General features: G+C 35.4%; 2 long non-coding RNA genes across 2 annotated transcripts; one reads left to right on the forward strand and one right to left on the reverse strand.

Moving 5' to 3' along the window:
- Positions 1-2,705: 2,705 nt before the first annotated feature.
- LOC127843807 (uncharacterized) lies at positions 2,706-7,574 on the reverse strand. The gene is made up of 2 exons (XR_008032357.1): positions 7,023-7,574; positions 2,706-4,964 (listed from the first exon to the last, which is right to left on the reverse strand). It is a non-coding gene; the product is annotated as an uncharacterized LOC127843807 (long non-coding RNA).
- LOC127843808 (uncharacterized) lies at positions 5,753-7,427 on the forward strand. The gene is made up of 3 exons (XR_008032358.1): positions 5,753-6,081; positions 6,319-6,392; positions 6,850-7,427. It is a non-coding gene; the product is annotated as an uncharacterized LOC127843808 (long non-coding RNA).
- Positions 7,575-13,920: the final 6,346 nt, after the last annotated feature.

Consider the following 13,920-nt stretch of genomic DNA (forward strand, 5'->3'; position numbering starts at 1 on the left):
GTGTTTTGAACAGGAGTCATGTTAGGTATTTATTGGTTCCTTGTTGGCAATGAAATGACATGGACAGCATGATGTCAGACTTGGTAGATTAAGCGGACTTTCTTATTGAGAATACCTCGTATTTTAAAATAGTGTTGCCCAAATAAAATAAAAGATGACCGGCTCACTTCTCTGGTGGATTTAATCAAAACCCTCGAGACATTGCTTTATAGTCAACTTGGTTCAATACGACAGAGGAAACCAAAGCCTTAGGATTAAAGAAGTCAAATATTTTCATAAAATGTGATGCTTTTCAAGTTTTTCGTTAACATTGGCACGTTTGATCATTAAAGGTCATAGTAAATTGTGCTGCGTTTTATCTTCATTTCAATGTGTATGATTTATCCTGACGAAAGACAAGCCTGTCAAATCAAATTAAATGGTATCATGTGTAGTCCCGTATAAGACAATTGTTGGTAATTATAACTAATTAATTTTCTGAACATTTTTAATATTCCATAACTCAGCATTAAATAACATAACTCAGCATTAAATAACAATTTTTAAACTTCTTCTCTATTATCAGATACGCATATGTACATTCCACTTCTACCAAATCGTGCAACCTGCACATGTGGATTTGGCAGATGTTTTACATACAGGTGTCTAATGAAGGTTATTAAATGAAAGTAAAACTAAGACATATAATCATTACTTATACAGCACATTCCTACTTATATTCAAACCAATGTGCACCAACATACAACACTTATCACAAAGTAAAGATGACAACTGCTTACGGTTTGGTGATACACTCATTACCAGCTCAAATTGGCAATCCAGCCTGAACTGGATTAAAACGTTAACACAAGCTTCGTACTTCATCCAAGAACACACAAATAACCGTTAAGATAACCATTAACGGTTTATTTCTGCTTCGATTGCATTCAAGGAAATTCATCCAGCGACTTATGTTAGGCCCGTACAGAAATAACGAATAGCGACATATAAGGCAGCCTGGTATAGGCGACCAGTTGACGCTGGATGATAAGAATCTTAGGCGTCTACTGCTGATATATATACGACTATTATTTTGTTCGCGAAAAGAAATATTTATATGTATCGATTTGTTTTCGCTGACTAAATAATAATGCAGTAACTCGTGATATATCTTGTCCGTATTGACTTTTGCTTCTGGTTCATGTACATTTTGTCATCGAGAACCAAAGGGATGTCTATAAAGAGCACATAAAGTTTAGTTTAACTGCTTTTCACGAAAACAGTGCCCGCCTATCATTGATCACAACACGTCAAGTTGATCCTTTATTTGATGACGCCTGAACCCAAGGTGTGACCCCACGAATCGGAAGTGGTTGCCAACACTGACCGTGCGTTTACAAACTACGTTCACGGTGTGAGAATTCTTAATGAGGTCGCGGTGGCGTAGTGGATATGATGCCCGCCTAGCGACCGGGAGGTAACGGGCTCGATCCCCACTGTGGAAGTGTTAAATCTCCTCAATAGACACCAAGTACTGGGTCTAGTCCCAGGAAACGGACTCGAGAGCGTTTCAAATATGAAGAAACGTGTTTTAAATGCAATCGATATAAAATAAATAGATATAAACTAAATGCTAGTTGCTGTATCAATGGTTCACCCATTTATGCCTAGAGCGTCTAGAAAAAAGACCTTGGCAAACAGCGCAGACCCAGATGAGACGCCGCATGATGCGGCGTCTCATCAGGGTCTGCGCTGTTTGCTTGAAGGAATTTCTGTAACAAATATTCTAAATATAGAAATAAATATACTAGACATCCCTAATTTTGGAAATAAATTGATCCAAGTTAGAAGAATGGGAGAGTCCACTAGGCGTAAATGGGTTAAACAAAATGTGTCGTGGTTGAATTCCAATTTTTGAAAACACAATACCTTTTTTCATATCAAATAGGCAATAAAATGTTCACTTGAAACAAAGTTTGAAGTCAGAGCAATCATCAGATTATCGATGGAATAACATTTCGCCAGCGCAAGAGCTGCTATTATAACGCTTCCGTACTTCGGATTAGTTTAATCTCCCGTTCGCATTGCCTCATGCAATTCGTAAAACCAGACCATGTACGCATAGGAGGTTTATTCGATTCGAATAATGAACAATTCTCCTTAAAGAACCAATACAAAGGCACGTTGGATTATCAATGTTCCAACTGTTATATGTACGCTGGGTACACCGCACTCCAAAAACTAAAAGTCATCATTATATCTATGTTCTGTGTGAAAGATCAACATAAAAACATTTAATGATTGATATCGAAACAAAACTGGGGTTAAAAGAATAACCGTTGCAGCAGGTTTTTTAAATACCAGGTGTAAGAGTCTATTGTTAGTCAATGGTTATGTAGTTTACTTTGACTGATGTAGATGTATGTTCAAGAAAGTCGTATAAGCTAAACGAAAATTATAACGCTTAATGTTTAACATACCGAAAGTAAATAGTTTAATTCCATGAGTATTAACTTTTTCCCCAGATTATATTTGTTTGTTTGTTTCTTTCCACGAAATAAAACCTGATTTAAACGACGGGATGCGATATATAAGCGTTCTGTCGACTTATATATGAACACAATGCTGCGTCTGAACTTTCCCTACAAGTGAGGGTTTGCGAGACATGCATGTTCTACATATTCAAGCTGGTACACGTTTCGACAATAAAAACTACAATACAAGAGTTAAGTTTTACTTTTTTTATTTCATCATTTCTTCTCTCAACGGGACTTTGAAGTCCTTTACAAAGAATATAAGATGTTCTCATGTTTCCAAATTAAACTTTGAAACATTGTCATCAAACGTACTTCTGTTTCTCTCATTACACTGTAATCCAGAGAATTATGTAAAATACATTTTATTTAAAATACCCCTCAAGAGAATATATATCACATAGAGATTTTTATTATCTGTCAAATGCAGTACAATACGTGCCTACCGAATATCTGCATTAAAATGTTTAACTGTTTGAATTGCTGGGGATGTATGGATGTATATTGACATTTCAAAGTTCTGATTCTAGCCTGTTGTATTTAAACAAATTGAAAGCGAATCTCCGCTGGGGAGGTAATAAAACATCGTAACACAACTATGAGACGAACAATGGTGGCTTAAATAACATGAGTGACAAAAGCGAGTGGGGTCCGCGAGAGTAAATGGCACAAAGTATGAGAAATAAATTAATGAAACGATGTGGGGGTGATGTGACAACAGGAGATTTGGAACATAAGATGTCCGAATGGAGGGGTAGATTTGGTTGCGTGTAGCCTGAGAACATGGGGTACATCAGTGCTATGTCACCAGAGCCAAATAGTAAAGTGTAAGGTCATGCTCTGAAAGTGATCTCTGAGCTGGAAATGCGTTCTTCTTTCTTGTCATGTCCAGATAAAAAGAGTTTAAGTGTGAATATCATTTTAAACGTTCATTCGGTACCATTTAATATCTAAATGTGTTTAATGGTTTATATGAGTGTTGGACTAGAAAACTGTGAAAATTAGACAAATGACATAAATAAGATGAAAAATGTCAAAAATGATAAATAGTATACAAATAAACGTAAAAACTATGTCTTTGAAGCGACAAAATAGACAAATATAAATCACATGAACCGGCGTTTTGCCATTTAAACAAATTTTCGATCAAAATGTATTGTAAGTAAAAAAAAGTTTAGTTTTGAGTTATACGATGTGCCGTTCTTATAAAAAAACATTTTTATTTTAAGAGTTGATATATGAATCCAAACGTAGGTACAATAAGTCGCTATATATTCATTTTGGCCCTTGATTTAAAACAAATGTTCCGAATGGAACTAGGTTTAAGTCTGTTTTTATTTCAAACATATTGAACAAACGCTGGAAAAATTTATGGCACTATAAGAGTCTTAAATCAGACCAAAATAACTACAACTTCTACAAAAAGAGCTACACTAATGTCAAACAGAGCGTAAGCTATAAATAAAAAATCGGTAAAATAAAAATCATGAAACGTCGATGAGGTGATGGGACATAAAAATGCAACTGGAATGTGATATTGCTGTACGGTAGTGAGTATTTGAAACGTGAGCAAAAAGATGACAGATTTGAACGATTTAAATAATAAAATAAATATCTATAAATAAAACAAGTTTCCCGAAGGATATGAAAGACAAGGTAGAACAAACAAAATACATAATTTAAAGACAACAGACTTGTTGTTGCACATAATCAAACGCGGATTTCTTAACAATTCTAGATTAATCTGCATTTTTCTGATATTCGGAAGTTTCTATAAATGCGAGGAGTCGCGAGGGTATCGTAAATATCAGTGTCCGGAACTGTGATAATCCTTGAGAGACGAGTTTTCGCCGAACATTCATGCCTGAAAAACACTTCCATCACCGTCTTTATGTGCGTGTCTATAGGATTAATGCGGCCTTTGTAATAATTCGTGTATTCAATTAAAAACTTTCTAAGGCGCGATATCGGTCTTCATCCCTGGGGACAGCGTCCTATTGTGTGAAGACATCCTGATAATGTCCACGTCAATAGGTTTCCAAGCACTATCTTCAATTCATCTATAAAAAATCCACGTATTTCATGGTTGATTGTCCCTTACCTTCCGTAAATGAAGTGATATGAATGGAAACATCCGGGTGTTTACAGGTTGGCTAAGTTATGAATAAACCCGCTGAGTTAATTTTTCCTTGTCTTAAATGACACCGGTTTAATGGAAATATGTCCATGGATACTTTTCATCAACGCTCATGTATTCGTGCCTCATCACAGTTTGCAATTTCAGAGAATATAGTTGGAAGCGGAAGTGGTTTTTATGATAGTGTTTGGCGCCTTCTGGCATCACCACCAGTTTGTAATGATTTCGTGGAGTTTGAATAGGTCAATCCGACTGGCCTGTTTTCTTTCCCGTCCCTCGCGCAACACGACTCGAAAATGGTGACCCGTTTTATACTGAAATAGACAAGAGAAAAGCATTGACCTATTTTGTTAATACTTTTAAAATAATATACGATATTTTTTTTCAAAAAATAAAAATAATATTCAATCAGTTATATAACCGATTCTTATCTTACTATTTTAATTTCATGTTTTCATTTATTTTGTATTTGAATAACATTTGAACATTTTCTTAACAGCAGTGAATCTTCGCAATTTAATTTAAATTATTTGACGATTTGAACTTTTATTAAGTTACGCAAGATTAATGTAGAGTGATGTGAGATGTAAATCGGAGTTAATATCTGCGCCTCTTTGATTGCAGTTTCTCGCGCGTTAACGAATGATCGACAACGCGACAACGGCTATTAACCACCGATTTGTCACTTGTTCATTAATTTCTTATTTCGAAAGAAATCAAAAATACATAAATATAACATTAAATGTCCGTTTATATGAAAGGTCGTGCTTTCCGATCGGCGACAACCAGAGGAATTTGTCATAAGGACAATGTAATAATAATTGAGGCCTTAATTGTTATTGTGCTGTGTTATAAAAACAGCATATTTCCTTCACGAGATACTATAAATGGCGGCAGAATGACCTTCAAATAGTTCAGATTGCGTGCATGCATATCTGCTTTTCATACACGGTTTTGTAACATTTGTGTAAATGACACTCCGAAATAGACCTGCACTGAAACAAAAACAACTAATACAATTTACAACTGCTTATCTATTAATAACGTTACAAGATTTCAAAGCGCTACATATCGTATTTGTGCGCAGTTTTGAGTTGCTCCATAGATATAAAGCAGTGATCATGTGTCGTTCATTCAGTTTAAGATAAATTACATTTAAGCCTTATTGCCTTGATCATAGTACGCACATTTTACAGTGTGTCACTCGGTCACCGATGTTTAATGTTAGTTTCTCGCATACAAATAATAAAGGCCGCATTGTGGATGCGCCACTTACCGATGATTACGTATCAGAGCAATTATTATAATTAGACAGTGTACCACATTCGGTGCAAAAACCTGTCGACGCGTTTAAGTGGAGCCATTAATTAAAAGGCATGGGACGAATGCTGATTTAACAGTTTCGTAAAACGTAAATAGAAAACTCAAAGGGTAATTAAATGTGTAAATATTTGATCCGAAGCGGCGTGCTGTCGCTTAAGAGTAGCTTGCAAATGATATTTGATTTTAAATTCAATTAAAAATATTATTTACCACCACGCGTGTTTTATATAATAATTAAATTATTATTTTAAGTAAGATATAATTAAAAAAGATGAACGAGGGAAAAGTTGATTTTGTCGTACCATGCTATATACTATGTCGGTTTCCTTGTAACATATATTACAGGTGAACCAACTCGGATGATCGTCGTGACTAACTCATGATATACAGCGTGCTATTTCGAGGATTAGCGTTTGACAGTAAGTGCCTTACACAGACGGGCGCGGCAGCTAGCAATTGCATCATCGTGCAAACGTTAAGCCGTTTATTCTCTAGCTTTGCACAATCTCTTTTGACGTGCATTTGAGTCTCTCAGCGGTGTTAGTTTGCATGGTTTGTGATGTACATGCTATACATGTGCACGTATCTGGCTTTTATTGCATCGTTTCATAATGGTTTGTTATCGTTTAAGCGAACATTTCATTTTTATCCCTTTGTTGGATGTGGTAAATTTTCTTTTTAAGTTAATTATTGTTTGTTAATTCACTTTTACTTTTCGTGATTTATTAATCTTGCGCATTTTAAGGCAGTCAATTCTTTTCTCTTAAACAAATACAAAATAAGAGTAGAAAAAGTATATTTTAGAAAGGATAAACACCCATGGTTGTTTGATAATAAATGTAGTGTTAATCAAATTCTGTGAATATTTTGTTATAGAACGATACAGATGTTCCGCGATGATGCAATATCAACGGACGTTTTTGCATATTTACTTAACCCTAATCCCGATAAGACAATTACCTCTACGCAGGATCTAGCTTTTGAATTAAATCATCAAGTGTTATCAGAAACAAATACATGTATACAATCGGATTGTGTATTGTACGTACCGAATAAATAAATAAACTAATATCACGTGGGCTATGGTCATCTCCGTAAGTGACGCTGGTTTAAAATGGCGGCAATTTCATTTTTAATCCTGACCAATCGTTTTAATCTGTCATTTCGTTGGACCTTTCGGGTGAACTCGCAGTGCAATCCAGCGAATCGCTTGGGGCAATGGCACCGACAAAAGTCAAATGGGTTATCCGGGGTTACGAGTGTGCCGCCATTGAGGCACGTGATCTGCGAATTACACAGGAACGGACCGGGCATCGCCTCTACGTGGGACGGAGCGAACACACTTAGTATCAAGATAATGCAGCACAATGAGAATATCCAATTTACCCCGACACTGTCCGTGAGCACGAGCGGCGACAACCTCAGCCGCGTCGTGTGAGAAAAGTTTCTGTCAACCATGTTTGAAAAAAGTTCAATGTTCACTTATTCCACGTTTGCTTTAGCAACAAATATCCATCATAACTCCTAAGCTAGTGTTATACTTAATGCCTCAAAAGTAACTTCGCTGTTACGTTGCGTGCGTTTTACTACCATCGACTTCGCTGAATATTGTAGTACGGCCTCTGCAGGCACGTTATATAGTTTACAGGAGTGAACAAGCATTGCTATTGGTTGAGCGCATGTCAATCAGCCATGGGTTGTTCATTCATAAATTCTATATCGTTAAACCTTGCGTATGATGTTGAAGAGCGCGTAACACGAGCTTCTTTAATACTTTACTATAAACTTCAGGTGTACATTTAGTCATACTCGTTGTAAACAGGGCACTCTTCAGTATTGTAAACTGTAGGTTAATACCGCATTAAAACCCTGAGTAAGTATCCGAATGTGTCGATGAAATCATGGCATTTTTCTTAGGAAATGAGATACATAATACGGGGTTGTCCGGGACAGTACGAATCAGACGACTCAACCGTGAGGTTGCAAAATGCGACAATGCACCTTTTTTGTGGAAAAAATAACCACATCACCAAAGATATTATCTAACATTATTTTTACATTACAGCGTTGTTGTGAAAGTTCAGGTATATAACGGGAATGACGGGTATCCTGGTGCAGAATAACATACCAAACATCCTATCGTTGTTACTTTCATATAGTTCAACTTCATTATATTGCTGCATTTATACAAGAAAGGGAAATAGCGTCGATTAAACACAATTGTTTATACATTTTCTTAGTGACTAAACGATATTCAAACATAAATTACCGATGTTCCCATGCTAACAGTTTAGTTAGAACCGTATCAGACGGTTTATAAACCGTATGATACGCTTTAAACCGTATGATACGCTTTTAAGACTTTTGGACCGGTTCGTACATTAAACCGTATTATTCGAAACCGTATGTTACGAATCGTATCAGACGGTTTATGACGGGTAATATTCAATGTCCAATCAGCCAATTAGATCTAGAAATAGATTTATTCAGTGTAAACCGTCTGATACGAATCGTATCATACGGTTTCGCATTAAACAGTTAAGCGTACAATCGGTCCAAAAGTCAAAACCGTGTGATACGATGGTATCAGATGGTGTATGACCCAAAAACCGTCTGATACGGCTCTAGCTAAACCGTCTGATACGATGGTATGATACGAATACGACTTTTGGACCTATCCGTACACCATACACATAGCTAACGGAAATTCACGAAACGTAAACTACCGACGTTACAGAATTCCCTTCGCGTTTGACGAAGATTACCACATGCCCCCCGTACTCTACGGAAATTACCGATCATGAATTTCTCTTTCACTGCAGCAGAAACAAGCTGAATGATTATACCAGATTATACCAGAAACATGAAGTAAATATCAAACGCTCTAAAAATGCTAAATAAATCAATTCTAGCGAGACAATAAACTTACCTTGTGAATTACAAGTAACAATAGACCCTTTTCACAATAAGCCAAAATTGATAGGATGGCAAAGTCACATGACTCGCAGAATTCCAGAACGAGGCTGAACGTGTATCAATTTCTAATAGTGCAACGCCACGCCGCATCAGATTTCAACCATTAACTCGTTTGAACATTCGGCGACGTAATGATATTGTCGACACAAGATGTCAGAATTAGCAGTAATATATACTTCCCGTGTTAAAGGGGCCGTCCAACAGATTTCACGTTTTGGTAAATCGACAAAATTGAAAAAAAGTTGTTTCGCACATTTTCGTCATCAAAAGATGCATATAAAAGATATTTAAGAGCATGGTAAATGGTCAGTTTTACTATTTCCTAAAAAATATCATAACTAAAACGAAAATTTGCGAATCTGAAACAACTTTTTTTAATTTTGTCAATTTACCAAAGCGTGAAATCTGTTGGAGGTATTTTCTTTAATTGTATGAACAAATGTCCGGGTGTACAAATTATGTAGGAACGAATGTCCGAGGCGTGGAAATTATGAAGGAACGAATATCCGGACTGTCAAAATAATGTAGGAACGATTTTCCGGGATGTCGTACTGTTTGAGTGAAACTTGTTAAACTAAAGGAGTTAATTATATTGTAACAGTAAAGAAACGCAAAGCAGCTAATTCGACCCCGAAACCTTTCGCCATATTAACAAAACAAGAAAAACTATATTTTACCCAGTGGAACAATATTCACGGTGAAGATGCATATCGGTGGCCTTTCTGTCAAAATGCTGCCTCTCTGTTCATTCTTGACTGCCTCTCTGTCAAAAAGAACAAAATGGATGATCGTAATTCACAAAACAGGTAAGAAAATCTAAAATTAAAACCCGTAAATATATTCTTACATAAAAAGAGTTGGTCCTCGAGTTGAAGCATATATCCACCTACAGGTTCACAGTATTCCGCAGGTCCAAACACTTACCATAAACCCTATCGAAGATGGAATGATGACGATGGTGGTGGAACAATCGTGCAAACATGCCACTTCGATGACTTTTTAACATAGCTTTTCCGTAATATGTCAAATATCTAGTGTCATTGATATCATCGTTATGCTCATTTGCAAAGGAATGCCTGCAGACGTATCCCAAAATGAACCAGAACAGCTGTATTCACATTCATTTCTGGTATTAAAGTCATGATTGAAGTATTTTTTGTTTTGAAATAACAATAACAATATAATGGTGTATGCTGACTCTCCTTCATGGTTCATAATGTTTCCTATGCCCCAAAACTATAAATTTCTGGGGCACAAGGACATAAAAAAATCTAACCCATTTATGTTTTTGTAAATGGTTCCATCTTATGAGCATCTTCATGATTACCACATTGATTCTTAGTAGTATGTTGATCAGTTTTGTCGTCGATTTTATCATTATCAATATAATCTACAACTATCGCCAGAAAAACAACAGCAGCTGTAGAATTTTTAAAATCATAGCGTTAATATAAACACACGTGTTTGCTCCTACTTATATAGTATTTGTGAAATCGTGTTACATATTTTTCGTTTATAGAGTTTATAGCAAGATGAAATCAGACGTTAAAAGGTCCGTAAACGGATATAAGGCCGGTGCAATCTGTTTCTGTTTTCGTTTCCTCTACCGCTCAAAGTCAAACACAATATAAAGTTCAACCTCACAATAACCATTTCTGTTTTTAAATGATAATTGAGATACAGTTATTTAATCTGTGTACAGTTAGCGTTCCGGGCAGTAGTGAGAAGAAACGAGGACCTAGATGCGTGTTTTCGTGATTGCATCTGTTTGATATGTTGCGTTTCTTCAATATAAAAAAACTCCCAAACAACCCCAATATGGAAATTCGTTGTTTTGTAAAGTAAATACTGAGAAGAATAGTCCTATTCAAACCTGATAAAGCAACTATTTTTGTCGCAAAAGTTTTATTTCTTTGGTGTAAATACGCTAAAAACTTCTCGTTTAATCCCCTAGATAACATTTTATTACACACATGATAATAGATGTTTTCCTCGACACGTTGCAATGAATTAACCTCTTTTTCAGCAGACGCGCAGAGTTTATAAAGCCATTTATCTTGAAATATTGACAAGTCGCACGCTGAAATAGATTGAACCCTGCTACCAGAAAAAATTAATATTCGGTGTATCGGGTTGACTAAAGTCAGGTAGAGCATAATTAAAACAACTGAAACACCGCTTAAATATATAAATTCAACTTCCCATATCCTGACGCGTTCGATGCAAAATCTGACATAACACATTGAAACCTGTGTTATAGTCATTGTTACCATGTCTGGCCTTAAGCATTTGCATTTGAATAAGGTAACAACAATTGCATAAAAATGTAAAATCGGCGACCACCATAGTCATATATACATGTTCATTTTAAAACAGATTGAAACCATGGCCTAAAACATTCTAATTTTCATAATAGGTTGTAAATCATGACCATAAACATTTTTATTTTGGTGAAGGTTACGAACCGAGCCGAAAACATATTATGCGGGCTACTAACCAATTATACCTTAGCGTCCTAAATTTGTTATCGGATAAACAAAAATTCCCAAACACACATTATGTGTTCTTCAATATAGATTCTATCTGCATTTAAGTCATGAAGCATTTTGACAAAAAAAAGATTGACGTGTCTTAGAATCAAAGAAAGTTTTTTTTATATGTTTAAATCCTGAACGACTTGGATGAAGCTAATGTATTTTTTATGCCTATCGAATGATCGGGGGCATATTGTTTTTGGCCTGTCTGTGTGTCATTCCGTCATTCTGTCATTCTGTCCCAAAACTTTAACCTTACAGTAAAGTTTTGCAATAACTTTTGAAATATTGAACATAGCAACTTGATATTTGGCATGCATGTGTACTTCATGGAGCTGCACATTTTGAGTTATGAAAGGTCAAGGTCATCCTTCAAGGTCAAAGGTAAAAAAAGGCGCATTAGGGGGCATTGTGTTTCTGACAAACACATCTCTTGTTTCTATTTGTTTCTGTTGTTTAATTAAAATTCATAGATGTGACTAAACCAAAACGCTGTTCAAATTAACATATATGATAGTGATTGAATTTCGATGGCTTTAAGTGAAAGACGATTAGTTTGCAACAGCAATGCAGCACAATTTTCGACCAAAGTCAACAATAATAAACGTATATGGATCAACCAGCAGTTCCTTACAACACAGCTTTAAAACCTTAAAACGTTTAGTCACAAAAAAGGAGGAAAGTGGTGCGTGCGCGACAGACCTCCTGAAAGTTTACACATGCATTGCATGGAGCGGTCTACGATCGTGTCTGCACGTTCCACGGTTGAATCATGTCCGCTTATAGATATGCGACCCATTACATTCGTTTGAAAGTTAAGTTTCCTTAAACTTGAGAGTACAACACGCATATGATAACTCAGCCCCGTAATACTTCACGTGCTATGACTTCTGTTAAAATAACACTTGTGATGAAAAGACAGAACGGCCAAGCAAAAACAATACATATTTGTATTATTAGAACTACGGTTAGTGACTTTACAGTGTTATTCGTGCAGAGAAAGCAATACATAAAATTTGTAATTCTGACAAGATTTAATTTGTTCAATATACACTGATAACAAATATTTGAAAATTGTCACTCGTGTTATTATTATATTGCAAAAGAATGTGAAAGCTAAACGTGAATCAAATTCTAACTAAGTGTTAGTAACAAAACCGCTGTCTTATTGTTACGGTTTTTTTAAATATGACATTGGACAGAACAGTCCTATAGACGCATACACAGTCGGTAACATCGTTTGATCAAAACAATTTTAATGCTTCAAACTTTCAATAATTGGTCAAAAGAAAATTTCATTGGAAGTATAATTTTATGTTGTTTTGCCAGAAGGCGTATCAAACATTTAAGAAACTATATAGCAAATGTGTATAGCTTGAAAACATTTTAAACAACATATAAATGCCTAAATATTTCCGTAATGCAACTCGCCATATCGAAAGATCGGTTAGATTTTTTTGTTCCGAGCTCTGTCTTCACTTGTGCGATTGTTGCCCTCCTTTCCACCTGGCCATATGTCTGTCTTTAAATCTATTTTTCTGTTAGTTTACGCGTTCTGGATGTAACTGTTTGTTTAAACGTTGTTGTGTATTTTCATACCGTAGGTCTGTGTCCGTCCATAGTCAGAACTAATGCTCAGTAATGACTGTAAAGACAAGCTCAGAAACATAATTACATCATTCATAAGGGACCCAACGAATAACAAGAACTGTTCGTATGTTTATCATATTTGGCGTTTATTGTATTGTTTCAAAATCATAATATCTATGTATACATGGCATAAGATAGTAAAGTACTTAAACACAATGTTTGTAAGAGAATGATGGTTCTAAGTAAACTTAAATGACCACGTGGCTATGTATAATGGAAAACCTTGAATGCTCTTTAGGTGCATTTCTATATGTCACAATGAAGTTGATTATTTCGTCATTAATTAAAAAAAGTTAGCAAATAAATCATCGCTTTCATATTTCTTATAATATCCCACTTTGTATATGAATAATTACCATAAAGAAGATATTGATCATTAAAATAGCAAGTGCACGTGATTTTTGCGGTGACAATACAATGTTTTCTGTCTGGATACTGAAAATTGTATGAAACTTATTGAACATTTTGTAAATATGTTTTAAGGTAACCAAGTGCTCGTGCGTGATTACGCAAAAAAACTACTGAGTTTCTTTAAAATATCAAAAACAACAACATCATCACAAACACGATAATTAATTTCGTACTGAATTAAAAACACATAAAATATTATCATGCTCTAAAGTTGTATTATTTAAACAATCGTATTTGTTAAATCACTTGAATCGAAAAGCGAAAATAATATTCAACGAAGACAGTATCAAAGTCCATTATTTATGATTATCATAATCAAATAAACCTGTGTTGGTTTGCAGTGTTTTCGCTAAATGGATCCTCAAAGATTGTTTAA

The sequence above is a fragment of the Dreissena polymorpha genome, chromosome 9 (assembly GCF_020536995.1).
Source record: "Dreissena polymorpha isolate Duluth1 chromosome 9, UMN_Dpol_1.0, whole genome shotgun sequence".
Lineage (NCBI taxonomy): Eukaryota > Metazoa > Mollusca > Bivalvia > Myida > Dreissenidae > Dreissena > Dreissena polymorpha.